Below are 20568 nucleotides of genomic sequence, written 5' to 3'. Positions count from 1 at the left end.
TTCAATTAAACCTAATCTTGTAACCCTAAGTATTCATGCAAGTACTCCCACTGAAATTAATGGCACTACATGTGAGTATGGATTGCAAGATCAGGCACACAATTAATTTAGAAACCACATTGCTTGTGCTTCAATTACTGTCTATGTAAGTGTGACGAGTAGTCACTGAGTGGCAAGCAAAGTCTTTTTTTTTTTTTTTTTTTAGGAAGAAAATATTGTCTATGGTACTAGTATCCCCTCATCACAAAAGATATTGTGGTCTTCAGCCTTTATGTAACCACATATATGAGACATGTCAATGTGAACCTGTAACATGTGATCTAAAGTATTGCATCCCTACCACCAACTACAGTATCAGCACTTGGAATGAGCCGAAACCCTGCTGAAGTATCCTCCGAGACTACTTTTTCCTATCCAGTTTCAGGAAGTCATAGGAGTTTGTGGTTTTTGAATTATAGAATGCGATACCTCCCATTTGGCTGAAAAATCCATAGTAGTAGCTTTTTTAATTTAAAAAAAGGCCCAGTGCTGGGTTTTTTTTTTGTTTTTTTTTGTGTGTGTGTGGGGCCTGGTTTCATTGCTTTTGATATTGGACGCTGTGCCACAAGGGGGTTGGTTGAAAGCTGTCATATGAGAAATTGTGGGTAGAAAATATGATTATTGTACCAGAATTACTTTAAAATATAACTGACATTTTTAGCAATTATTCTTAACTTGTTTATTGGACTATAGCATTTTTTTCTAGATAAGTATATGAGTAACACCAGATGGAGCTTTCTGTGCCATGGAAAGATATGAAATTGTTGCTTTGAACTATTGGAGTGAATATTTATTTCATTAGATAGGGAAAACTGTACATTTTTTTTCATAATGTTGTTGTCCTTGACATAAGGGATGACTCTAGTGAGAGAAGGATAATGATATAACTACTTCTTCCACAAACCATTATATAAAGGAAGAAGTACGTTGTAGGACTTCCTATGCATAAGAACTATCTATAATTCTAAATACAAAGATTAAAACGATTATTATTCTTACATTCACAGATTTTATTTTCAAATACAGTAAATATATTTTTTTAATTCTTACGATGCACATCTGCATGTACTATCTTGTCTTTTTTGGTAACAGAAATCCAATTTTAGAAAAAGATTGAGTTAAGTGGTCTTCATACTAGACAGTGAATTTGAGAGCATTGTATAAAATACACTTATTCCAAATATGGCCCCAAAGTGGAAATACTTTTAAAAACACAGCATGTTTTCTAGTCTTTTTGGAATGTGTTTACATCCATTTGGATGTGGGTAGAATTGTTTCTGCCCCACAAATGTTTGTGGTTTGGCCTGAAACCAAGAAACAATGAAAAGGTAGTTTAATGTAGCAGTTGTAGTATTTGTAAATATTCTTCTTAGCAAATCTATTCAACATCTTTTTTGGCCTGGTGCTTCTTTTAATAGGCTAATTATTATTCTGTGTTATCTGAACTGTATAAACTATGTGTCTTCCAAATAGTACAATATCGTGTTTAGGAAATTGAGAACCTCTCTTTAAAAATCAGAGGGGTAGCTGTTAGTCTTTATCCACAGAAACAACGAGGAGTCCGGTGGCATCTTAAAGACTAAGAAATTTATTTGGGCATAAGCTTTTATGGGTATAAAACCCACTTCTTCAGATGCATGGAGTGAAAATTACAGCTGCAGGCATTATTATACTGACCCATGAAGAGAAGGGAGTTACCTTACAAGTGGAAACCAGTGTTGACAAGGCCAATTCAATCAGGTTGGATGTGGTCCACTCCCAATAATTGATGAGGACGTGTCAATACCAAGACAGGGAAAGTTGCTTTTGTAGTGAGCCAGCCACTCCCAGCCCCCATTCAAGTTCAAAAAGAATCGGATCTGCTTCAACATTACTTGCATATACATACCTTCTGCAAAGAACCACATTCAAAAGCACTAGATTATAACTTCAGTATGAAATCAACCATTTTTTTCTCTAATTATTTTTAGATTGCACATGAACAATGGATGCCCAGTGCTGACTGAATGAGTACAGGAAACTGACAAAATGCAAAAATAAAATATATTTCAGGCAAATTACATAAATTACAAGAAACCTTTGTCTCTTAATTAGCATTCTTGACACAAGCTGCCTCACTGATACATGAGGAAAACTATACAAAATATAAAGCCTCTGGAGTAAGTGATTTTAAACAACTGACAAATCTCACATACAGCTGTGCCGCTGCAGCGTATGTGGTGAAGATGGTCTATGCTGATGGGAGAGAGCTCTCCTGTTGGCATAAAAGAAACACCCCTGTGAACAGCATAAGCTATGCCGGCAGGAGAAGCTCTCCCACCAACATAGTGCTGTGCACACTAGTGATTAGGTTGGTGCAACTTATGTCGCTCAAGGGGTGGAATATTCACACCCATAGGTGCCGACTTCCCCTCTGCCTAGCAGTGCTTGACCCTCCTGCCTCTGGCCCCACCCCTGCCCCACCTCTTCCTGCCCTTTCACTGCCCTCGCCTCAACCCCATTCCACACTTCCCCAAAGTCCATGCTCCACCCCAACTTTTCCCACCCCAGCCCTGCCCCATCCCTCCTCCATTTCACCCTCTTCCCCTAAGTCTCCTCCCCTGCCGTCTCTTCTCTGCCTCCTCCCCTGAGTGTGCCTTCTCCCTGCTCCTCTCTCTCCCTCCTGGAAAGTCCTAAGTGCCATCAACTAGCTGTTAGGTGGCGGGAAGCGCTGGGAGGGAGGGGAAGGAGCGGAGATACGGTGCGCTTGGGTGGGGAGAAGGAGGAGAGGAGGGGGGAGCTTGGCTGCCTGTGGGTGCAGAGTACCTGCTAATTTTTCCCCATGCGTGCTCCAGCCCCGGAGCACTCACGGAGTCAGTGCCTATGTTCACACCCTATGAGTGACATAAGTTACACCAACATAGGTGGTAGTGTAGACCTAGCTCAAGGAACCGTTTCTGACAAACTAAGGCCCCAATCCTGCAAAGAATTATTATGCATGTGTTTAACTTTATGCACTATGAACAGTCCCAATGACTTCAGTGGAATCACTCTCATTACATAAAGGTTTTGCAGGATTTCAGCCTAAACAATTAATTCCTGTTTCTTCTGCTCTCCCATTATAAACCAAAAATGCAGCAACATATATACTAGTATGTGCATGCACACACACACACAAACAAATCATGTTAGAAGAAAGTTAGCATTGAAAAGTCAAGCACTGAAAATGTAGGAAATGCCAAAATTAAGGTTTTCTGTGCACATATCCATTTGTTAAACAAATTATTGCTCATCACCAGGTTATTGTGAGAGTATATAGGGTCAGATGTGCATGGCAACATTACTAAGTACCTTTCAATAAATGTAAAGGTCAGCATGACTTCAATATGCTGGTCAGAGCTTGTCAATGAATGTAATAACATTCTAACTGGATCAATCAATCAAAAATTGTTAAGAAGGGAGTAAAGCTAAGATGCTGAAACAACTCCTACAGAGTGCTATTGCAGCACTGTACTACTGTTGCTTGCTTTTTTGGAGTTGGGGAGGTAAATCATGAGTAGTGTCATTTCATAACATTTACTTTACCTTCCTATTAAAACCACAATTACTCATGATTCTGTTATCCGTGATCTGAAATTTATTTTCTTTTACTAGTAATGAAAAATATTACCCTGTACATTGCAATATCAGAAACAGCTATGGGGTAGCTTGTAGTTTTATAAAGAAAATAAGCACAAAACTAATATCTGAAAATTCTTACTTCTGATCAAATTAAAGATGATTGTAAGCCATATACAAACTATATATTGTAAGTACCTTAATGCATCTTGATTTGTTATTTCTAGAATCTTGGCTGAAACCCCTCTTTACCAGAGAGTTTGGGTTATGCTTTAGGCTAGCTTTTAGTTTGTTAGTTTAGTGGTTGGGGGTTAGCCAGGGACTTGGGAGGTCTGGGTTCGAGTGTCTCCACCGAAGACTTCTTGATTGGGCAAGTCACTTAATTTCTTTGGGCCTCAGTTCTCCATCTGTCAAATAGGATAATAGCACTTCCCAACCTCACAGGAGTGTTGTGACAATAAATATATTACAGATTGTGAGGTCTCAGACATTACAGTTATGGGGGCCATATAAGCACCATGTAGACAGATCAGACACCTTATGCAATTATTATTTATTATTATTATGGTATTTAATGTGTATGCGTGTTGCCAGCCCATTCTTCGTCATGACTAGAACTTTATTTATGGAGGGCTAGCTGAACTCCCTTTCGCATTAAACGGGTTCTTACTATAAATTATCCCAGTGGGTGTGTACCCATTCAATTGTACTAACTGCCCTTGTACTCTGTGGAGCTGTTTTCTTTGAATGTTTCAATCTAACAATGTGTCAGTTTATCAGCTCAATAGGACTCAGTAGGAATAGTGAAAAATCTCTTGTTGAACCACAGTCGTCCTTTCATCATCAGACTTTCCTTGAACTTCCTTGATCTCTGCAGAATGTGATGCCTTTATATAGCCTTAGTGATATAGCTAAATAGAGGCAAGTGATAAAGGAGGAAAATGCCATGACTAGTAGTTATTAGAAGCAAATGAGGCAGGGTGTGCTCCGGAAGATACCACTTGGACGTAATGTATGATCTTGAAGCCTCTGGCACAGAAGAGCATTATGTTAAGTAGACAAAGAGGGTCAACTTTTCAAAGACATGTGCAACAGATTAACTGCTCTAAACATATATCACTATCCTCCTCTGTAACATTTTTGTTTTGGATGTCTTTTTTGTGATGAGGTGACAAAAACTGATGGAAGTATTAAAGATGAGGATGTAAAATTGATTTATATTATAGTATTTATATTTTCCATATTACTCACTCTCTCCCTTAAGGCAGTCTATTTTGACCATTGCTGTACCTTGATCAGCCATACAGCATTAATTGAACTGCCCACAATCATTCTTAAATATTTTTTCTTATGTGGTTACAATAAATTAAGAATTCATCAGCATTTACAGGTAGTTTTAAAATGTTCCCTCTCAGTTGTGCTAGTTTGAATTTATCTATGATGAATTCCTCTGCTAGCATTAGTTCCTTCTGAGTTTCCACACAGCTTTCCCTAGTCTTGACTGACCTAAATAATTTTGTCAGGAAGTGTTGTCACCTTACTATTCACCACCTCTTTCAGGTTGTTAATGAGTGTATTGAAAAACACCAGACCTAAGACTTATCCCTGGGGCACTCCTCTATTAACCTTTTTTCATACTGAGAATTGGCCATTTATTTCTACTAGGTTTTCTATCTCTTAACTTGTTTTTAACCCAAGACAGGACTTTACCTTTCACCCTGTGCTTACCCAGTTTTCTTAACAGCTTCTAGTGAGGAGCTTTATCAAAAGTCTTTTGAGAGTCTGAATGAATCATAGTTAATGGTTCTTCTTGATCGACTGTTTTGTTAACTCTTTGCGAGAACTCTAACGCATGAGAGAAAGCCAGTTTACCATTACTATGGTTCGTGAGTATTATTTGAAGCTTTTTGCATTGTGGAAATGCTGGGAAGTTACTACATATAGGATGCTTTCAAAGGACTTCTGTAGTGAGGTGGAGTGACCTCCCTTTGACCCTAAAGGGGAGGAAATCTCTGTGCCCAGGTGGGCAAAGCCAGACCTACCTCGCCCCTCCCACAGAAGTGGATAGGCGGGACAGGAAGTATAAAAGGCGGGGCATCTAAAGGAGATGGATGCATCCTGCTCACTGGAGAATTTGTGTCTGCAGGGGAGCTGCCCAGACTGCCACATGCCCTGGGAAGATGGAGGATGCCCCATGGATCTAGGTACACTCCGTGGGGTGGGATGGGGAGAAAGTGGCCCAGGGACAGCTGACTCCAGTCTGGCTGTAGTGCTGCTTGAAACATAGTCAGCGTATTGTGGCTGGATTCCCTGCTGACCTAGTGGCAGAATGCTCTGCCACTGTTAGGGTCTTGGGCTGGGATGCGGTGGAGTTGGGTGGGCCAGTCCTCCCTGCCACCCTACCTGAGGCCCAACAGGTCTGCATTTGTTTGCTGTTCACTTAGGCAAGGACAACAAACCCCCATAGCTGATAGACTGCTGTGTTTGCTCTGCTCTTGCTGAAGGGCTAGGCCTACAGACTCCTTGGTGACCCTGCTCCTGCTGAAGGGCCAGAGCCTGTAGACTTTTTGGGGCTCAGCCCTGTTAGACTGGTTAGGATGCTAGCAAGTGGTCTGCTAATTCCCCCTGATATTAGGCAGCAATCCCAATGACATAGTCAGGCAGCATGGCCTCCCTCCAACCCTGAAGGGGAGGGATGACCGCGACACCACCATGGTTTCTCTGAGGTGTTTTGCTTGAATGAATGCTGTATAGTCCTGAAAAGTTTAGCTCCTTGTTCATTCTGGAAATTCTTAAATATTATCAAAATTATCCTACATTTTAATTCTTTGTGTTGTGGTAACACCTAGAAGCCCCACTTGTAGACCAGGACCCCAGTGTGCTAGGTGCTGTACAGACATAAAACAAAGAGTCCCTGCCCCAAAGAGTGGTGTCCATTATGCTATTTCACTAGACTCACAAATAGGAGTTTAGTATTAGGGCTCATGGGTTAAAAATAACTCTTCAAATTCTACCCAGCAACCAGTTGGTAACTAGTTTATATCGCAGTGGCCCAATCTTGAGTGCTCATGGCACAAAACCCCACTTAATGAGAAACTAGCTGCATTCTGCACTCACTTTAGTTTCCAAATGGTTTCCATTTGTAGCTTCATTGCAGAGTGAACTGTAGTAATACAATCATAAATTGATAAAGGCTTTGCAAGAAAATTTTTGCATCTGAGCCTTTAGCTGCCACCTCTCCAATAGTTTCCATTGGATAATTGTTTTATGGATTAAACTAAATCAAATGGATCGGTGCATATCCATATTTTATTGGACTTTTTCAATTATAACCATAAAATTTCAATTAACCCAGTCTATAGGTTTGCCCCCCCCTTTTTTTTTTAAATTTGGTCTGTTAGGACAGGTTAAGGTTTGTGGGTCATACACTTTCTTTTAAAAAGGAGATGTGTGAAATTGGGGAACATCATCTGAGCTTTAGGTCAATCAAATGTATCAACTGGTTCACATTTCCCCTGATTACAAATAAAACCCAAGTCTCTCATTGTAAAGGGGTTACTGTATGGTGATGTGGGGTGGGGGTGGCAAGAACAGATGGGCATGATCCTGGCAGCATAGTAGGGTAATCCCAGGAAGGATGAGTTGGGGAGAAATGCAGAAGCAAGAACACAAATGACCCTTGCTAGTAGGCTTCCATAGGATATGGAGAAACAATGCCTGGCATAAGGACTGGAGGAGAATGGAGGGAGGACCACATGTGGGAATTTAAATATGGGAAACCAAATTATATACAAGGGGATAATGAAACTCCTGAAGTTACTTTAATTACAGTGCAGTTGACCAAACACCACCTAAAATCATTACAGATTACACACCAATATGTCAGTGCTTTCAATTGCACATTTCAAATGTACAGTATCTTCAATTGTAGTATTTTATTACAATTTCTTTGAGATGTCCCTTAGAAATTCAAAACAATTGTCACATGTCTGAAAAGGTGATTTTTATGCCTAATGAAAGATGGTCAAAAAAGTCTCTTTATTTTATATAAATAAAGTGGTCAGTAGCACAGACTAGGTTGTTTTAAGGGTCCACTTGTTTTGGAAGCTTCCATGCTATTCATCAGGGAATGTAGTTTAGAAAATGACAACACTTCTAGAAAGTTTCCCTAGAGACTTCTGGCAGACAGAAAAAATGGCAACGGGGGTAAGGTGGTGGAGGTAGCGCATAGTGGTCCGTGATGCATAAAAAACGCATTTGTTATCTCTGGAAAAATAATCTTAAAGAACTGCAGAGACTTGCTGTACATTCAGTGACAACAGAGTGGAAATATCTGCATCCTGAAGTACTCCTCTAAAAATAAAAGCCTGAATATCAGTTCAGCAGTGCTGTTTTCCAAGTCAGACCTTTCTAGATACATTATGTAGTTCATTCTTGCATCATAATCTATTTTCATCGGTCCCCATTTAGCATAGTGTTTCCAAGGTAGCAGTACCAAGGAAATCTTTAACATTTATGCACGGAAGATGTATTTTTTATTATTATTTTCAGCTTGAAAGAGAAAAAGGACAAAGAGGCTATTCTAGGCCTGTAATGGTTAATAAGTCTAAGATGAGGCATCTCAAGCATTTCATATCTGCTTTATTTTCAGCTGCTTACAATTATTACGAACTATTGAATGGAGGTTTGAAAAGAATGTGTGAAGTTTTAAAATATCCCTTAATCAGTAAAATCCAGTCTCTTTTGGCTGTGACTACATTATGAGCTGTGCAGCATGCCTAATAAGAAACATATGGGGAAAAGAAAATAACCAAACAGAGGCAGTGCAGAGAAATAACTTTGCCTGTCTCATTATTAAGCTTTTAAGTTACTTTATCTTGTAACATAGAAATAAAACACAATAGGCCTTAAAATGTGAGGAAAGAAAACCAAAGAATAACATACAGCATAAACGTAAGAATCCCTGCTGCTTGCTGCCTTTTTTCCCTTTCTATTTCTTCTGAAGCTCTTATGATGTTCTGTCTGTCCAATGTGTATTTAACGAGACAATTTGGTTAGCATAGAGCCCAGGGACTATGCTGAGCTTATTTTTGTTTTCAGCGTAACAATCATCTTGGTGTCATATACTTCCTTCTTTTCACAGTGTAAAGAGTAATTGAAGACACTCCCCCTGTGCCAAACTCATGAGATTCGGCAGGGCAGCTCTGAGCAGAGGTATGCAATGTTTTACTATGTAACCATCTTTATCCTCACCTGGGTGTGGGTGTTTGTATGTCAGTGCTCACTGTGAGAGAGAGGTTTTTGTCCAGAGAGAATAGGCAGCAGAAGAAATGAAGAGACTGTGGGAGCAATTGGGTTCTATGCTGTTTCTATCCCACCCAGTGATTCACTAAGCACAGGGGGAGTTGACAGGTAGCCAGTTATGCCAGCTGTTTTGGCTGCCAGAGAGGTTGGCAGAATCTGGTCCCAAGTGTTTTTCCTGAACAGCTACTGTTAAATTAGTAAAAATTAATGGAGTATTGCTCAGTAGCAGGCTGACCATGGTGACATAAATCATGAGTTTTATGAAATCCATAAAGCTCATTATTTATGCTATGGAAGTCATAGCCATGACACACACACACAGAGCCTTGATAGTTACACATGATATACTCAGTTATAATTCCATTACTAAATTCCTTGCATTAACAACAAAAATATGAAATTATTAGAAGTAAATAGAGTAAAAACTCACCTACTGACAATAGGAATACTAGACACCCTTTGCTATATTGCTTGTGTTAATCTTGTATACATTTTCATTTGGGATTTCAGTACATTGGATTGATGCATCAAAGGTGACAGTTGAATTCCTTTGCCCAATAACATCTGCTTGCACTGAAAAACTATAGATCCTGATATTCGCATATGAACCCATGAGGGTGGAATTCTGTGCCCATGTGCGGCCCTGCTGAAGTTTGGTGCAGGAATAAGGGTTTATCTTTGTGGCTCTAACAACAGGATCAGAGCCATATGGAGGAATTTCCAAGATAAAGCACAGAAACAGACGTGTATTTATAAATATTTTTAACTTTCTTTTAATTGTACAGCAAATCAAAAAATCTTTGTACAGCATTGTACCTATTCATCCAGTAAGACATATAGTCCAGTCTCAATCCACTAAACTCTCCTTGCAAAGAACTTCCACTGAAGACAACAGGAGTTCTGTGCATGAAGAGTTTACAAGACCAGGCCCATAATAGCTGAGATTGTGTCTATTTGGATAGAGGCTGTAATTGCTTTGGTAATGTGCACACCTGCTCAGACAAGCAAAAATAATCAAGTGCATTGCATTATAAGAGTTCCCTCCACCCCAGTTAAGCATTATTGTAATTTAATGAAAGATGATTTTGGTCTGAAGTTGTCTCTTCTGGCAGTATTTATGTCCTGTAAACAGGTCATCATTCTTATTAGTGGAAGAAGTTTTGTCCTTCCACCTCCATCCCCGTTGCTGGGGGCGGGGGGAGGAAGCTTATTAAAATCTGAAGTGGAACAATTAATGCTCCTAGGGTCAAATCGTTACATATATTAGAGCTTTCCACTTGCAGAGAAAAGTACAGAACTTCAGGAAAATAAAGTACGCAGTAAATACTGCCCTGACAGAAAATTAAGTGACATTCATTTCAGGGTGCAGTATTTTCTACAGTGTCAAAATCTTTATGCTCATCTACCATCTGGTTGCGGATGAATGATCTCAGCAAACAGGATTTCTCAACATAAGTTACTCTGAGTTTTCATGGATGAGGAGTGGAGGCTTTGGCTCCTTTATCCACATAACTTTTTAAAACAATGTTATTTCTAGGTTTGTGGGTGGTTTTTTTTTTTTTTTTTTTGGAAATGCAAGGATTCCAATATTTGTTTTTGAAAGAATTTATGAAACCTCAATCTTTCCATGACTAAGTTTGTTCTTGAGAACCTCTTCCCAATAACTTTTTATACTCTATTTTCTTCTGCTGTTTTTAAAGGACATGCTACTATTCTAATTGTTCCCCCTAGATTAACAACTTGTGGCTCCATTGTATACATGGTGCAGCCGACACCACTTTTCTGGCCCTCCTTGTGATACTGGAGGTGTAAGCTGGAATAGCTTCAGGGCTGCTCTGATTTGGGCCGACTTTAATGGACCCCTTGGGAGTGCTAACATTTGCAAGGATCACCAGAGCCATTTCAGTCCAACGCACCCTCCATGCTGGAGGGGACCAAGAGTGAGTCTCATAGAGCTGGCTACTTCTTTCCCCCCCCCTCCCCCCAACTTGGGATTCCTTTATGGAAAGAGAATTCCAAGCTATCCCTTTAGGACAATGTTATGTTCTCTTTGCAGTGCCAGAGTAATGTAAAGGGAATTTGAGGGTAGGATTTGGCCCTTAATTTGTAACTGACCTTCAATAGTGGATGAAACCAATTATATATTTTACTGAAAGAGTGAATTGTTGATTAAAAATAATTAGAGGAATGTAATGCTAGAAGGGAGTATTATGATCATCTTCTCTGACTTCCTGTGTGACACAGGCAATAGCATTTCACTCAGTGATTCCTGCATCAAGCAAGTAACCTTCTAGTTGGGCTACAGCATATCATTTAGAAAGACATCCAGCTTCGACTTAAAGATTTCAAGTGATGGCGAATCCATCTCATCCCTAGACAAGCTGTTCCAATGGTTAATTATTCTCTGTATTAAGCATTTACACTTGATTTCTAGTCTGAATTTCTTTAGCTTCAGATTCTATCCATTTTAACATTAGATTGGGGAAGAAGGTTGTTTTGTTGAACACACTGCCTGTCATGTTGTGGAGGCCAATGGTGACTGTGAAATGGGAAGGAAAGAGAAGAAATCCTCTTCTCACAGCTTCTCTTTAGGTGTGCCTGAGAGAGGTTATTGCTACTTCCTCCTCCCCCCCAATTGTCTTTGTTCTTCTAGCTTTTCCCTTAGAGATCTCATGAAGAGGGATGAGGGGAAAAGCACTGGAGAGGATGACATATTCCCTCAAAAATAGTATTGCATTAAAAGGAAAAAAGTTCATTGCATTAAAATGGACAAAATGTTAAAAGTACAGCTAAACTGCTGACACTGCTACCTAGCAGTCAAGGGAGCTTCTGTGGTAAACAGACTTCCCTGAATGGGATGTGGACAGAAAAGCCATAGAAAGGAAAGCTGTATTGCCTGAGGACCAGTGGGTTGTCATGATGTTTGTTTGCAGTTAACACTGTCTCATCTGAGATACTACAGTATTTCTGTAGACTTAGGATAGGGGAGAACTTGTGTGGTAAGTATTACTAAATGATGACTTAATGACAATCACTGCAAGAAAGACGTCCACTGGAGTTGTCGGCCTAGGTTCTCCACCTGCAGGTGATGTGCATGAATCTGTAATATTTTAAGGAGTCGCTGCATTTAGCCAGGAAGAAATTTCCTGTTGTCTTTTAGATGGTGAGTAACTCAGTGGCTGTTACTCAGCCATATAAAATGCCTGTAAAATACAGTATGCAGGCAAATTAATTCAGATAAAATAAGAATTAACCTGAACCATTACCAAGCACTGGAATTGAACACAACTGCACTTGGTGAAAAGAAAAGGAGTACTTGTGGCACCTTAGAGACTAACAAATTTATTAGAGCATAAGCTTTCGTGAGCTACAGCTCACTTCATTGGATGCATTTGGTGACGTTTCCTAGTCTGAGCCAAAAATTGTGTATCTACTTCTGCATTTCATACAGAATCATTTGATTTGATCCCAGGGGGAAAAATAAAGTGCTGGATTCCTCTGGTGGGGAATTTGTAATTGCTGCTCTTTTGTTCTATATTTTTGGTCCTGCACCTTTTAGTCTGGTAGCCAAAGTCTTGTACCTCCTGCATATTGGAAACTTTCAGAGAAGTTCTATTCCTAGTACATGTCCCTTTATTAAATAAGATTTCTTCAGAAATCTTAATCCTGAACTAAAAAAGGTATTCTTAAAGGTCTGTTGAAGAGACATTACAAAATGAGAAGTTTAAAAAAGCATTGCATAAAATGGTCAGTAACGTTGTATCAGGCTATCATTGTTTCTGAAAATGTTTACGCTATTTTTTACAAAATATTTTCCTTGGATAAAGCTAGATAGGAATCCTAATCTATTTGAATTTGCATGGTTTTCAGACTAATTATATTAGTTCAGCACTTCTGACTCAGTTTTCATGGATGATATGCCCGCTGAGATCTTCTGTGGGCTGAAGGAACATCAGAATTAGTTTTAAGGATTTTTTTCCCTCCATTAGAATATTTATTCCAGGAAATGTTAGCAGGAAAGCTACAGTTTCATTAGAACCTGGGGTATGGAAACTGTATGGCAGGCCATAAATGCTCATAAAATTGCGGGGCTGGGGTGCAGGAAGGGGTGAAGTCTCCAGCTGGGGGTGTGGGCTCTGGGGTAGGACCAAAAATGAGGTCTTCAGGGTATAGGAAGGGGGTTGAGGTGCAGGGGAGGGTGAGGGCTCTGGAGTGGGGCTGGGGATGAGGGGTTTGGGGTGTAAGAGGCTGCTCTGGGCTGGGACCAAGGGGTCTGGAGGACAGGAGGGGGGGGGTCAGAGCTGGAGCAGGGGGTTGGGGTGTATGAGGAGGTCAGGGGTGCAGGCTCTAGGTGGCACTTACCCCAAGCAGCTCCCTGAAGCAGCAGCATGTCTCTCCTCTGTCTCCTACACAGAGGGGCAGCCAGGCAGTGCTGCTCACTGCCCTGTCCACAGGTGCAGCTCCCATTGGCTGCAGTTTCAGGCCAATGGAAGTTGCAGGGGCAGTGTGCAGAGCCTCCTGGCTTCCCCTAGGCATAGGAGTTGGAGGTGAGACATGCTGCTGCTTGTGGAACCCATGCAGAGCCATGGCACATGCAGAGCGGGGCAAGCCCCCAACCCTGTTCCCTGGCAGGAGCTCAAGGGCTGGATTAAAATGTCTGAAGGGCTGCATGCGGCCCCCAGGCCGTAGTTTGCCCACCCCTGCCATAGCTGCCGCTAGCATGTGCTGAAACAGCTATAGGCTTGGAAACATCATAAAATGCCATGACTGGAGAGGCAGTCAATAGATTCTTTAGATCTTCAAAAGCGTACTCCCATGTATTTTTAAAACAGCCTGTCTTAAGAACTTCAAAAAGCAGTTTATGATGACAGGTAAGATATGAATTTTGCTCCAGGATTTTATAGTACTCAGGACATGCAACAGTTCTGATGTAGGAATGTAAGAATATATGATTTGCCAGATCATCTCCATGGTCTATATAGTGCAGTATCCCAGCCATAGGACCCTTATGAACACTTCCATATTTCTCTAATCTTCTATTCATAGTCTTTTGTGAAAGTATATAAATTCATACATATTTCTCTTTAGAAAAAATGCTCATCAAACTTTTAAAGAAAGTTCTTGTAATTTTCAACATTTTTCTCCCCAAAGCCTTATGAGTATTATCACCTTTCCTTCCCAATGCATGAATTGACGACTTTGGGCTGCACTTGAATGCTCTTTGTGTTAAGATTCTTTAGAATGTGGTAAATGTTCCTTCCACTTAGGACATCCCATGGACTTGGCAAATAATGCTTTCCAGACAATTGACCTTTGCCATTTTCTTTTCCTCTTATTTATATTCACTCAAAATGAGACAGCTTCTGACATGTCACGTGAAAACAGAAGGAAACAACCCTTTCTAACTGAGCAAGGAACCTCTAGTAAAATAGTGTTCTCCCTAAAGGGAACCTGCTTCTCTATGCTGCACTATACTTTCTCCATATAAGCCGTTCTGCTTGTGTCTGGCTGCCTGCTAGTCTTAAAGAACCAGTGCACATATTTTTAGATGGAAGTGTCTCTTCAGGTATAAAAAGCACCAGTTCCTCAATCAAATAACTTTAAAAAATGGGCCCAAATTGAATACTGCTATCCTAGGCATTAGGCCCAGGATTCTGCGCTTAGGGAAAAGAGAAGCACATTTGTATCTCGTGTGTGTGGTGTGTTTGTGGTGTGTGTTTTTTTTTTTTTTTTTTTTTTTAAGTCTGTTTGAAGGCCACTGAAAGGTCTTGTATTGTTAGAAGTAGTTTCAGCAGAGATGAATTACTGGGCAGAGTTCAAGTGAGTCAAAGCACAAGATAAATGTAATTTATCACTTATTTTGCAGTTTATCATGTGGGTATCACCACCACATATGTAACATGAGGTAATATCCACATTACTGAACAATCATTTTCCAAGTTAAGTTATAAGCAGACACAAAAGCATCTGAATAACATTCTGGATTTTTGTTGTTTTTGTTCTGGCAACTGAAACGCTGTCAAACTGAAATACTTTGATTTAAAACAAAAAATACAATCATTCCTAGCTGAAGACTTTGTCAGTTTGGTCCACTGAGAATTTTTATGGATAAGAGATAAACCTTTCAAAACTGTGTTTATAGTAGCACTCAAAGACCCTGGACTGTAGGAGCTCAAATGTGCCAAAATCTTAGTCTGCCACAGCAGAAAAATATTTCACATTTTTTGTTGAGATGTTGTGTATATTGAAGCCCAGTTACTTTTGAGACAATGGAGTGCTGCAAACAGATGACTGAGACATGGTGCTCATTAATAATTTAAACCAGGGATAGTCTTGTAGTTCCATCAATTAAAACTGAATCCTACTAAACTCTGGCACAAAATCAATAGTCAACAAAAATAAAAAGCAGTCGGGAAATGATGCCTTTGATGTTGCCTCGGAGGGAATTGTGTGTAAGCACAGACCCGCTCTTGAATGCAACAAAGATCATCATGCTGCATGTGAAGAGTGACAGACAGTTTTGAATGTGCAAACAAGCTCAATATTTTATCGGTGAGCAGATAGCATATTACATAGTCATGGCTTTCTAGGTAGTAGCTACATAATACTGGTTACCAAAATCTATATTGTAGATGTTTTATAGGGCTGTGTGCTTATCACAAGTTTTCTGAGTCTTCACAAGATTTCTTGCAGAATATTTTTCCTGACTTTACAGACCATACAGAATTGATTTTTTTTTTTTTAACAGTGAAATGGAGGAAATTAGGTAACAGGAAGCTGTAATCTCTAAAGATCTCCCTTTCTCACAATTTCCACATGTATAGTACTTAGCCAAGGCAGTTCCAGTGAGGCACTATGAATGGGAAATACTGTCTTTCAGTAGATGGAAGATGGAGACAGGATGAAGAGGGATGGGTTGGTTGCTTTGGAAGTCAGAATAAAGGAGGATAATAGGTTTGCTAGAAATCGCACATTTATTGGCAATGGGCTAGATCAGCATTCATTATCTCCAGCGCTTGCAAGAGCTGATGTCTGGCCCATGGTGTTCAAATTGTATATGAGAACATGAAGGAAGAGAGAAGACCCATCAGGTTAATCATATCCCCTGTTAAATACTGAAACCATCAAGAATACGTCTATACTGCATCTGGGAGCAAACCTTCTAAACCAGATCCATAGACTTGTGTAAGTGGGCTCATGCTAGTACTCTAAAAATAGCAGTGCAGATGGTGCATTAATGCACCAGGTTTCAGAGCCCAAGCTCCAGCCCAAGCTGCAATGTCTACCCAGTTATTTTAGCACCTTAACACATAGTCCCAGGATAGAAAGCTCACTCTCAGATGCAGTGTAGACATACCCCAAAACAGTTCTAAAGAATTAGAATAGTTTAAAATTAAAATGTGGTACCATTCCACATCCTGGCAATGATCTAGAATAACTCTGCTGAGACTGGCTCTAGGTTATAATCCATTTTGCATTGTGAAATATAAAAACTGACATTCAATTAATCCTAATGCTGCAGACTGTGCAGTCAGTTTAGTAAGTCTTTTGATTTTTATCCAGAAGCAGATACACAAGAGGATTAAAATGTATTTTCATATATGCAATTTTGGACATTTTGAGATGGCATGTGTGTGGATCACTGAGATCATCTTAAGCCTCTGATGCTCACTAAAGGCATAGTCCTGTACCAGTGAAATCAGTGGGATAGGAGGCCCTTAACTTCACTGGAAACAGGATCATTCTGGAAAATATTCCAGGAGACTTAGGTTTTTATAAGTAAGGACTCCATTTTCATTCCTAACTCCGCAATTCTTTTGTGGGTTCATATGAGCCATGGTTCTCTATCATCTCCCTGTCCTCATGGAGAAATTGGGGCTTCCAATTCCTTAACCCATATATCCCCTATGATGCAGGGGAGTGCCTCTTGCTCAACTAAGCAGTCCACTCCCATTATCCAGGAGCTCAAGTCTACTACAGTTTCCTGAATAGGCCTCCTACAGAAGAGCTGCAGAACACAGAGGAGAAAGCTGTACCAGTTAACACAGCCAACTTTTAGGAGGGAGAATTCAGAGAAGCTTACCCAGCTTTCCTGGTTTGCCCCCTCTCCCTCCAACTACACAAAGCCCCGGTGGAGGGGTATTCACTGGAGTTTAAGCACACGGTATGGAGGCAGAACACCCTTTCATGAATATGTAAATGCAAGCATGGGAAATCTCCATCTTGAGCGGTGAGAGGGGGAAAAGTCCTCCTACCTACAAGGAGCATACTGAATTAGGGTCATCTTTTCATTTCAGATGTTGTGGAGGAGAATATGCAACAGATCCCATATGTGATACTCAGAGTATGGATATATATCCTCTGTGCTCTTTGAAAATTTTATTAAAGAACTATATTTCCGGGGTTTGTTTCTCCCATTATTTTGAACCATGAACAACAACCACACAGGCAATCTTCATATCAATAAAACAATGATAGTAATTAGCTGATATTTGCAAAATACCTTAAACTGTTGTAAACATTAATTAATCAGCATATGCATCATGTAGTGTACTCTCCCTTAATGTGGAAAAGGTTATTAAAGTACACTAGTAAGAGTTTGCAAAATTCCATGCAAGTTCTGAAAAGACTTTTCAAAGGTCTGTTAAGCAATAATATTTTGTCTATCACATAATCTATTACATCTACTACATGATTTTCTACAAACAAACATAAAGATAATTCACCTGTAACCTGTCTCCATTTTTAATATGACATCCTATCTGTGTGCATTATTTGTATTATTTATGTGGGCTGCAAGCCTGCAAATAGTTATGCATGTTTTATCATATGAACAACACCAAAGAAGGTATTGGGACTTCTCACATGTATAATTGTTTGCAGTGTCTTAGTGCCTGAAAGTGTGATAGGTGTTGCATAGTCAGAAGGACATCTGCCCCGAAGAGCTAAAGCCCTGATCCTACAAACTCATATGCATGTACATACCTTAAAGCAGGGGTTCTCAACCTGTTCCTTTTTGAGGCCCCACAACATGCTATAAAAATTCCACAGCTCACTTGTACTAAACAACTATTTTTCTGCATATAGAAGCCAGGACTAGCATTAAGTGTTAGTAAGCAGGGCAATTGCCGCAGGGGGCCTAGTGAGGCTAAATTGCTTAGGCTTCAGCTTCACCGCTAGGTGGCAGGGCTTTGGGCCCTGCACTTCCGCCCTACATGGTGGTGCTTGGGCTTTCTGCCCTGGGCCAGCAAGTCTAATGCCAGCCCTGGTTAAGAACCACTGATTTAAAGCATATGACTATTCCCATTGAAGTCAATGGATCTAGTAACATGAATAAGGTTACCTATGTCCTTAAGCGATTGCAGGAGTAGACAAAATACAGAAAAAGGGCAGAGAAAAGGATACAAGATATAAAATAGGACCCCAATTTTGCCAACAATTATGCAAGCATTTATCTTTATGCACTTGAGTAATCACATTGACTTCAATAGATCTCTACTCAATCTTACAGTTAAGCATGACAAATTGGAGGATTGGGCTAAAAGAAATCTGAGGTTCAACAGGGATAAGTGCAGAGTTCTGCACTTAAGAAGGAAGAATCCCATGCTACAGTCTGGGGACTGACAGGCTAAGTGGCAGTTCTGCAGAAAAGGACCTGGGGATTACAGTAGACGAGAAGCTGGATGTAAGTCAACAGTGTGTCCTTTTTGCCAAGAAGACTAATGGTATATTGGGCTGCATTAGTAACAGCATTGCCAGGAGATTGAGGGAAGTGATTATTCCCTTCTATTCAGCAGTGGTGAGGCCACATCTGGAGTATTGCATCCCATTTTGGGCCCCTCACTACAGAAAGGATGTGGACAAATTGGAGAGAATCCAATGGAGAGCAATGAAAACGATTAGGGAGCTGGGGCACATGACTTGGGAGGAGAGGCTGCAGGAAATGGGTGTATTTAGCCTTCAGAAGAGAAGAGTAAGGGGGGGATTTCATAGCAGCCTTCAACTCTCAGAAGAGGGGGGGGTTCCAAAGAGGATGGAGCTAGGCTGTTCTCAGTGGTGGAAGATGACAGAACAAGGAGCAATGGTCTCAAGTTGCAGTGGGGGAGGTCTAGGTTGGATATGGGGGGGGGGAACTATTTCACTTGGAGGATGGTGAAGCACTGGACTGACTATTCTGTGCCACAGGCAGAGAATAGGAGGGACTGAGGTGCACCATGCCTGAGGCCCTTACAATGGCAAATAAATGATTCGCAAAAAGAAAAGGAGTACTTGTGGCACCTTAGAAACTAACAAATTTATTTGAGCGTAAGCTTTCATGAGCTACAGCTCACTTCATCGGATGCAGCTGTAGCTCACGAAAGCTTATGCTCAAATAAATTTGTTAGTCTCTAAGGTGCCACAAGTACTCCTTTTCTTTTTGCGAATACAGACTAATATGGCTTTTTCTCACAATCATTTATTTCAGAGTTATAGCCAGATAATCCTGGCAAGTGACCCTCACCCACACGCTGCATAGGAAGGCAACCCCGCCGCGTGCCCCCCACACCTCCAACCGAGGTCATTGCCAGTCTGACCTGGGGAGAAATTCCTTTCTGATCCCTTTGTATCAACCTAGTATAATTATCAACATTTTATTTTAAGAACAAACAATAGCATGAAAAGAGAGGACTAAAATCTTATTGGGTACAAAAGATCATTTACAGTTCTTATTGTATTTTGCTTTACATTAAGAGCATAAACAGCCTAAATAATGTCACTGTAATATTGGTTGACCAAATGCTGTGAAATTTTTATGATTAAATTCTATTAAAATAATAAAATACACTGAGGGCTACAGTATAAGGATGGAGACCAAGTATGTGTACAGAATATAGATATTGTGACTGGAAGTAAATAGAAAGCTGAGCTGCCATGTAAGTGACTGCAACTATATAAAAATAAACTTAACTTCAATAAGTAAAGGAGAGTGCCAAGCGTGTCCTCTAGGGGAAAAAACATCAGTTAAGAATACAATCCTAAACTAGGACAAAAAATGAAAGAAAAGATAAATATTTGCCTGAAGTGTAAAATGGAAATGTGACCAGAATGTAAAGTTAATACTGAGGTTTCAACAGGGGCTGCATGGGTTGCTTGTGGATTTTCTCTGTAGATTATTATTTTCAAAGCTGCTAAAACCAATCCATACTATTTTTTTTTTAGCAAGACTTGGCAGCTGTGTTTTTTTTCTTTCTAATACAGTAACCAAAGTGGATTGAGGTGATCTACTTGACAATGTTTTTTTGTTTTTGTTTTAAAAATTCCTCTGAATTTTGCCTTTACTATTTCCCTTTGATCAGTAAGACCCTGGTTCTGCCAATTTCTCTGTGTGGTTGGACATATGCCCTCAAAGAGCCCCACTGAAACCAGTAGGTCTCCATATAGATCTGAGGGGTCTGACCATGCCTTGTATCTTACAGAATCAGAGGTCTTCATTTTTATTAATGATCAGAAAAGAAAATGATGAAATGAAAAACAAACTAAAAAGCCAGGTTTAACACTCACCTGGCCTTGCTGCCTTTTAGTTTCTTCCATTTTGGTGCCTACCCTGTCCTTAGATTGTGGCAAGACAATGTTTTGTTCAGCCATTGT

General features: G+C 40.1%; 1 long non-coding RNA gene across 1 annotated transcript; it reads left to right on the top strand.

Annotated features, from left to right (window-relative positions):
- Positions 1-5761: 5761 nt before the first annotated feature.
- Positions 5762-17459, top strand: LOC119859460. The gene is made up of 3 exons (XR_005294217.2): positions 5762-5840; positions 8780-8850; positions 17238-17459. It is a non-coding gene; the product is annotated as an uncharacterized LOC119859460 (long non-coding RNA).
- The last annotated feature ends 3109 nt before the right edge of the window (positions 17460-20568 follow it).

This window comes from Dermochelys coriacea, chromosome 7 (assembly GCF_009764565.3).
Source record: "Dermochelys coriacea isolate rDerCor1 chromosome 7, rDerCor1.pri.v4, whole genome shotgun sequence".
Lineage (NCBI taxonomy): Eukaryota > Metazoa > Chordata > Testudines > Dermochelyidae > Dermochelys > Dermochelys coriacea.
Note: the sequence above shows the minus strand (reverse complement) of the source record. Positions and strands in the feature narration are given on the sequence as shown.